This window comes from Panthera leo, chromosome B3, assembly GCF_018350215.1.
Source record: "Panthera leo isolate Ple1 chromosome B3, P.leo_Ple1_pat1.1, whole genome shotgun sequence".
Classification (NCBI taxonomy): domain Eukaryota; kingdom Metazoa; phylum Chordata; class Mammalia; order Carnivora; family Felidae; genus Panthera; species Panthera leo.
The window spans coordinates 83,678,158-83,686,234 of NC_056684.1; the positions used below are offsets into that span (position 1 = coordinate 83,678,158).

The 8,077-nt window shown below is 45.2% G+C and overlaps 1 non-coding gene across 1 annotated transcript; it reads right to left on the reverse strand.

Moving 5' to 3' along the window:
• Positions 1 to 7,026: 7,026 nt before the first annotated feature.
• LOC122223361 lies at positions 7,027 to 7,190 on the reverse strand. The gene has a single exon (XR_006204238.1). It is a non-coding gene; the product is annotated as a U1 spliceosomal RNA (small nuclear RNA).
• Positions 7,191 to 8,077: the final 887 nt, after the last annotated feature.

Below are 8,077 nucleotides of genomic sequence, written 5' to 3' on the forward strand. Positions count from 1 at the left end.
ACCAGCTGGAACAGAAGACATTTCCAGGAAATTGCAGAATAAGCAGCAACAGTATCTAGCAGGAAAAGTAAGGCTATATTAGGCCAAGGAAAGTCTTTGACACACAAAGTTGGTTCACCAGTTCCCACCTCTGAGATTCTCTTAATCACCCAAATTTGAACCATTTACTGGTCCGTCCTTCCTTCCTTCCTTCCTTCCTTCCTTCCTTCCTTCCTCCTTCCCTTCCTCCCTCCCTCCCTTCTTCCCTTCCTCCCTCCCTTCTTCCCTTCCTCCCTCCCTTCCTCCCTTCCTCCCTCCCTCCCTCCCTCTTTTCTTCCTTCCTCCCTCCCTCCCTTTCTCCCTTCCTCCCTCCCTCCCTCCCTTCCTTCCTTCCTTCCTTCTCAAAGTTAGCTAACATATCGTGCAATAATGGCTTGAGGATTAGAATTTAGTGATTCATCACTTACATATAACACCCAGTGCACATCCCAACAAGTGCCCTCCTTAATGCCCATCACCCATTTAGCCCACCACGACCCCCAACACCCTCCAGCAACCTTCAGTTTGTTCTCTGTACTTAAGAGTGTCTCCTGGTTTGCCTCTCTGTTTTTATCTTATTTTTCCTTCCCTTCCCCTATGTTCATCTATTTTGTTTCTTAACATTCCACATGAGTGAAATCATATGATGTTTATCTTCCTCTGACTTATTTTGCTTAGCATAATACAGTCTAGTTCCATCCACGTTGTTGCAAATGGCAAGAGTTCATTCTCTTTGACCGCCAAGTAATATTCCACTCTGTGTGTGTGTGTGTGTGGGGGGGGGGGGGGTGGTGTGTGTGCGCGCGCATGCGCACGCCACATTTATTAAAATTTTTATTTATTTTTAAATTTACATCCAAATTAGCATATCGTGCAACAATGATTTCAGGAGTAGATTCCTTAGTGCCCCTTACCCATTTAGCCCATCCCCCCTCCCACACCCCCTGTAACCCTCCGTTTGTTCTCCATATTTGAGTCTCTTATGTTTTGTCCCCCTCCCTGTTTTTATATTATTTTTGTTTCCCTTCCCTTATGTTCATCTGTCTTGTCTCTTAAAGTCCTCATATGAGTGAAGTCATATGGTTTTTGGCTTTCTCTGACTAATTTCACTTAGCATAAATACCCTCCAGTTCCATCCACGTAGTTGCAAATGGCAAGATTTCATTCTTTTTGATTGCTGAGTAACACTCCATTGTGTGTGTGTGTGTGTGTGTGTGTGTGTGTGTGTGTGTGTGTGTATACCACATCTTCTCCATCCATTCATCCATCGATGGACATTTTGGCTCTTTCCATACTTTGGCTATTGTTGATAGTGCTGCTGTCAACATTGGGGTGCTTGTGTCCCTTCAAAACGGCACACCTGTATCCCTTGGATAAATACCTAGTAGTGCAATTGCTGGGTCATAGGGTAGTTCTATTTTTAGCTTTTTGAGGAACCTCCATACTGTTTTCCACAGTGGCTGCACCCAATGGTGAGTGATTTGAGCATCTTTTGTCTGTTAGCCACCTGGATGTTTTCTTTCGGTAAAGTGTTCATGTCTTGTGCCCATTTCTTCACTGGATTACTTTTTTTTTGGGGGGGGGTGTTGAGTGTGATAAGTTCTTTATAGATTTTGGATACTAAAACGTGTATCTGATATGTCATCTGCGAATATCCTCTCCCATTCAATTTGTTGCCTCTTAGTTTTTCTGTTTCCTTCACTGTGCAGAAGCTTTCTATCTTGCTGAGGTCCCAATAACTCATTTTTGCTTTTTGTTTCCCTTGCCTCCAGAGACATGTAAGAAGTTGCTGTGGCCAAGGTCTAAGAGAGTGTTACCTGTTTTCTCCTCTAGGATTTTCATGCTTTCCTGTCTCTCATGTTTAGGTCTCTCATCCATTTTGAGGTTTTTTTTTTTTTTTTTTTTTAAGTTCATGTATTCACTTGTAAAGAGAGGAGATTTAAAGGAGGAGAAAGAAATGAAGGAATTTAAAACTGCTGTTGTTAGCTGCTCAGAACTATTCACTAAAGGGTATAGGGAGCAAAAGAAGAAGGGAAAGCTATATGTATGTCATTAGTGGAACAAGCCAAGACATAGGAAGAGGGATTGTAGAAAGAGACCACAGAGAACGAAGAGGTTTCAGGAACAAAGGAATCAGGACAGAACCCTCCACCAAGAAATAATTAGTATGGACTTCAAGCTGTATTACAAAACTGTAGTCTTCAAGACAGTATGATACTAGCACAAAAACAGACACACAGATCAATGGAACAGAATAGAGAACCCAGAAATGGAACCACACACGTATGAGAAACTAATCTTCCACAAAGTAGGAAAGAATATCCAATGGAAAAAAGACAATCTCTTTCGCAAATGGCATTGGGAAAACTGGACAGCGACATGCAGAAGAATGAACCTGGACCACTTACACCATACACAAAAAACAAACTCAAAAAAAGGGCACCTGGGAGGCTCAGTTGGTTAAGTTTGGACTCTGGATTTTAGCTCGGATCATGACCTCACGGTTTGTGAGTTGAGCCCCACATCGGGCTCCACACAGACTGACAGTGTGGAGTCCGCTTGGGATATTCTCTCTCTCTCTCTCTCCCTCTCCCTCTCTCCCTCTCTCGTTCTCTCCTTCTCTCCCTCTCTCCCTCTCTTCCTCTCCCTTTCTTTGCAAAAAAAAAAAAAAAAAAAACCTCAAAATGGATGAGAGACCTAAACATGAGAGACAGGAAAGCATGAAAATCCTAGAGGAGAAAACAGGTAACACTCTCTTAGACCTTGGCCACAGCAACTTCTTACATGTCTCTGGAGGCAAGGGAAACAAAAAGCAAAAATGAGTTATTGGGACCTCAGCAAGATAGAAAGCTTCTGCACAGTGAAGGAAACAGAAAAACTAAGAGGCAACAAATTGAATGGGAGAGGATATTCGCAGATGACATATCAGATACACGTTTTAGTATCCAAAATCTATAAAGAACTTATCACACTCAACACCCCCCCCCAAAAAAAAAGTAATCCAGTGAAGAAATGGGCACAAGACATGAACACTTTACCGAAAGAAAACATCCAGGTGGCTAACAGACAAAAGATGCTCAAATCACTCACCATTGGGTGCAGCCACTGTGGAAAACAGTATGGAGGTTCCTCAAAAAGCTAAAAATAGAACTACCCTATGACCCAGCAATTGCACTACTAGGTATTTATCCAAGGGATACAGGTGTGCCGTTTTGAAGGGACACAAGCACCCCAATGTTGACAGCAGCACTATCAACAATAGCCAAAGTATGGAAAGAGCCAAAATGTCCATCGATGGATGAATGGATGGAGAAGATGTGGTATACACACACACACACACACAATGGAGTGTTACTCAGCAATCAAAAAGAATGAAATCTTGCCATTTGCAACTACGTGGATGGAACTGGAGGGTATTTATGCTAAGTGAAATTAGTCAGAGAAAGCCAAAAACCATATGACTTCACTCATATGAGGACTTTAAGAGACAAGACAGATGAACATAAGGGAAGGGAAACAAAAATAATATAAAAACAGGGAGGGGGACAAAACATAAGAGACTCAAATATGGAGAACAAACGGAGGGTTACAGGGGGTGTGGGAGGGGGGATGGGCTAAATGGGTAAGGGGCACTAAGGAATCTACTCCTGAAATCATTGTTGCACGATATGCTAATTTGGATGTAAATTTAAAAATAAATAAAAATTTTAATAAATGTGGCGTGCGCATGCGCGCGCACACACACCACCCCCCCCCCCCCCCACACACACACACACACAGAGTGGAATATTACTTGGCGGTCAAAGAGAATGAACTCTTGCCATTTGCAACAACGTGGATGGAACTAGACTGTATTATGCTAAGCAAAATAAGTCAGAGGAAGATAAACATCATATGATTTCACTCATGTGGAATGTTAAGAAACAAAATAGATGAACATAGGGGAAGGGAAGGAAAAATAAGATAAAAACAGAGAGGCAAACCAGGAGACACTCTTAAGTACAGAGAACAAACTGAAGGTTGCTGGAGGGTGTTGGGGGTCGTGGTGGGCTAAATGGGTGATGGGCATTAAGGAGGGCACTTGTTGGGATGTGCACTGGGTGTTATATGTAAGTGATGAATCACTAAATTCTAATCCTCAAGCCATTATTGCACGATATGTTAGCTAACTTTGAGAAGGAAGGAAGGAAGGAAGGGAGGGAGGGAGGGAGGAAGGGAGAAAGGGAGGGAGGGAGGAAGGAAGAAAAGAGGGAGGGAGGGAGGGAGGGAGGAAGGGAGGAAGGGAGGGAGGAAGGGAAGAAGGGAGGGAGGAAGGGAAGAAGGGAGGGAGGGAGGAAGGGAAGGAGGAAGGAAGGAAGGAAGGAAGGAAGGAAGGAAGGAAGGAAGGAAGGACCAGTAAATGGTTCAAATTTGGGTGATTAAGAGAATCTCAGAGGTGGGAACTGGTGAACCAACTTTGTGTGTCAAAGACTTTCCTTGGCCTAATATAGCCTTACTTTTCCTGCTAGATACTGTTGCTGCTTATTCTGCAATTTCCTGGAAATGTCTTCTGTTCCAGCTGGTGAGAGAACAATATAGGTTGTTGGTTTTTCAGGTCACCTTTCTGCTTGTTCCTTTTCCTCTGCAGTTCCTATACAGCTAGGTCCTCTGACTGAGGAACATAATGTTTTCACTTTGTCCTGATTCTCCTGTTAGCATGTTGGGGAAGACTTGCTGTGCAAAGTAAAGGCTAGCATACTCTGTATTATAGATGGATTACTGGTGAAGCTCCCTGGAGGAAAAGGTCCCTAGTTATTTGCTAAGTATGTGCCTTCTGAAAGAAAAGGGGTGTATGGCAGAGAGTGACAGCCTCTCACTGCACTTGGAGAAGACAGAGCCGAAAGAAACAGATGTATGGAGTTGGGCCTTAGGGAATAATGGTACTGATTTAGAGACATAGAACCAATAAAAATAACTTAACAAAAAGATAAGCCATACTCAGGTGTAAAACAATACCCTTTGTTAAGAACTCAATTCGAAGGAATAAAACCAGTGATAAAAGAATTAGAAAAATGAGATATTTTAATCATTTTAAAAGAGCACTGTCTATAAAGAGTCTAGGAGACATTTATCTATGAGATGAAATGCTTGACCAATATATAGATTTGTATAAGATCTTAGAAAAATAAATTTGTTACGCCATCACCATTAACTCCTATAGCTTCTAACTCTGCAATGATCTTGACGTTAAGCACTGTCATCTGCAAAGCTTATTTCTGTAGCTGATCTATGTTCTGCTTGTTTTTCTGTCCCTCTAGTGGACAAGTCTAAATTCTTTTTGCTTTTATTTATGGGATCCCATATTTATGGAAAAGATTTCTGAAGGAAATCAGGACATTTACAGTCCCACTAGCGGGATCTATAATTAATTATTCAATATGTAGATGATTTGCTGGTAGCCTCCCAAACTAAAGGGCAGTAACGTTCTTGGAATGGACACTTTGGCTTTGTTACAATCCCTTCCCTCAAAGGGACATAAGGCCTCCTCACTAGACACGTTGCAATATTGTGAAACTGAAGTAAAATATTTAGGACGTGTTATCAGCTGGAGAGGGCTGCAACGTGTTACAATCTCAAAGTCTCAAAATTTTGCAGTAAACCAGTCTGCTACCAAAAAAAGAAAATTTAAATTTGGTGGACTAGGTAGGGTATCGTAGACAGTAGTAGGTTTCAGCTTTTACAGAACAGGCGAAACCAGTGACAAAACATTGCACGGTAATTCCCGAGATCCTGTGGATGGTTTGGTTCCTAGAAAAAGTATTGTGAAGAAATGAAACCAGCTATTAAGAGTCATCCCCTCAACTGTTCCCAAATTTTGAAAACCTTTTCCACTTATTTTGTCATGAAACTAAAGGTTGCTCCTAGTGGAGGCTTAACTCCAATTTGGGGATTAGACTCTAAACCAATAGCATATTTCTCAGTTCCGGATGCCAGTGCCCTGGGGGAGTGCCTGCCCCGGTGTGCCTCTACGCTGTGGCAAGCAGCTTGCTACCCTTTCTGAAAAGGCTCACTGGGGTCACTTATGTAGCTATCAAAGTGAAAGAAAAGAAAAGTGAAAGAAAAAACCAGTTGGATTCACGCTTTCCAAGTGAATCCAGCAGCACTTCAGGTTCAGAACTGGACTATGGTTTTCGCAAGGACGTGACACTGAAGCTTTCTAGAAATAACTGACTTTGGTACTGAACGCAACTGACAAGGTATAAATGATTCGTACAGTTAACAGAGGTCCAACAACAATTCAATTATTGGTGATTATTGGCAGAGCTAAGGCCGGGCCATCTCCGTTAGTAATCTTTCTTTGGCTAGTAATACCAAAGTAAAACTAATACAGTATGTATCCAGAGAGCTACCCCAGCCCTAAATTTGACACAAAAATGTTTTAACCGGATTGACTGATGGGGACCGGAAGGAATCTTTCTTAAAACTATACAAAACCGTAGAAGTAAGTAAACTCCACTGGTGAGTGTTTCTTTCACCTCCATCAGCCAATGCAACTACTTCCAGCTCCAGAAATAGTCATGGTAAAATCACACCCCCAAGCAGGTGCAAAGAAGGCAGTTGAGAGTTCCTGACCGGGCCAGCTGGAGCTTTCTAGCATAGTTACTTACTACCGCAAGGCTTGGCCCTGTTAACGGTGGGCATTAACCCTTCAAAAGAAAGCCAAGCTTCTGGCGCGTGACACCCGCAACGTAATGAGAAACTAACCCTGCCTTAACAACTAGAGCAAGCGTCGAAACGGCCCTACGCACTGTCCGGCGCTAAAACCCTCGTGACCCCCAATGCAGTTGAGAACAGAAGCCCGACGGCACCAGCAGCAACCCACCGCCCCAACGCATGCACACTACAGCGGGACTACCAGCGCCGTAACCGCTGACGTCTCAGGTGGTCCTAGCCACCAACCCCGAAAAGAGAAAAAAACTCGAGAACCAGCGAGCACACGGGCGGTCTGTTCTTGGAAACGCACAAAGCCAGGGGAAAGCGCGAACGCAGTCCCCCACTACCACAAATTATGCAGTCGAGTTTCCCACATTTGGGGAAATCGCAGGGGTCAGCACATCCGGAGTGCAATGGATAAGCCTCGCCCTGGGAAAACCGCCTTCGTGATCATGGTATCTCCCCTGCCAGGTAAGTATGAGTTGCTTGCCCCTCCTCGACCCGCACCCTCGCGCTCGCCGCGCTTCACACACACGGTCACTTCCCCCACGCGGCCTCCGCACCCCGCGCTCTCTGCACGCCCCCCGCCTCAACCTCGCTCGACGGCAAAACAACCGCGGGCGCCTCTGCCTAGCCCCCACGCGGGACGTGCGCGCCCAGGCGGTCCGGGACCGGCAGCCAATGCGCGCATGCTCATCTACATACGCCACGCCTTGCCATGACGTCCCCCGCATCCGGTCTCCGGCTCTGGGACAACGGATGTGCTAGTGGCCGGGCAGACCCGCCGATGCCTGGGGGGTGGGTGGAGCGGGCGCAGGTGGGCAGGAGGCGAGGGGTCCGGGACCTAGCAGCGAGACCCGAGAAGGCGGGGGTCGCCCGGCGCCCAGCGGGAGTGGTGGCGGGTCAGGGCTCGGATGTGGTGTCAACCTGCCTTTCAACAAAAAGAAACTTTCGGCCCATTTTTGTCCTCGCTTGTTCGAAACTCATTTTCAAATATAATCGAAAACTCAGGAAAGGTCTTTCTGCCGCTTGACGTTAAGTGCTCAGCTGCCCTAGTAAGAAGTCGTGGCGATGTTTAGCCATGGCGACTTTCTGAATAAAAGGGCTTCAGTAATATGCAGTAGCCTGACCTAGTAACGCTAGAAGAAAAACCAGGATTCTAAGTGTTGAAGAACGAAAAACTAAGTAAAACGCTAAACAGTGCCCTTCAACCGCAGCCAGTCGTGTCGCCCGAGACCCCGGGCGGCCAGGGTCAGGTGCCCTTCAGCCCTTTCCCCCTCGTACCACCCCACCACGCACACAGGGTGGCCCCACCAAGTGCCCTCTGGTCCTTTCTGACTTGGACTCCGTCAAAGGTAAACGCAGC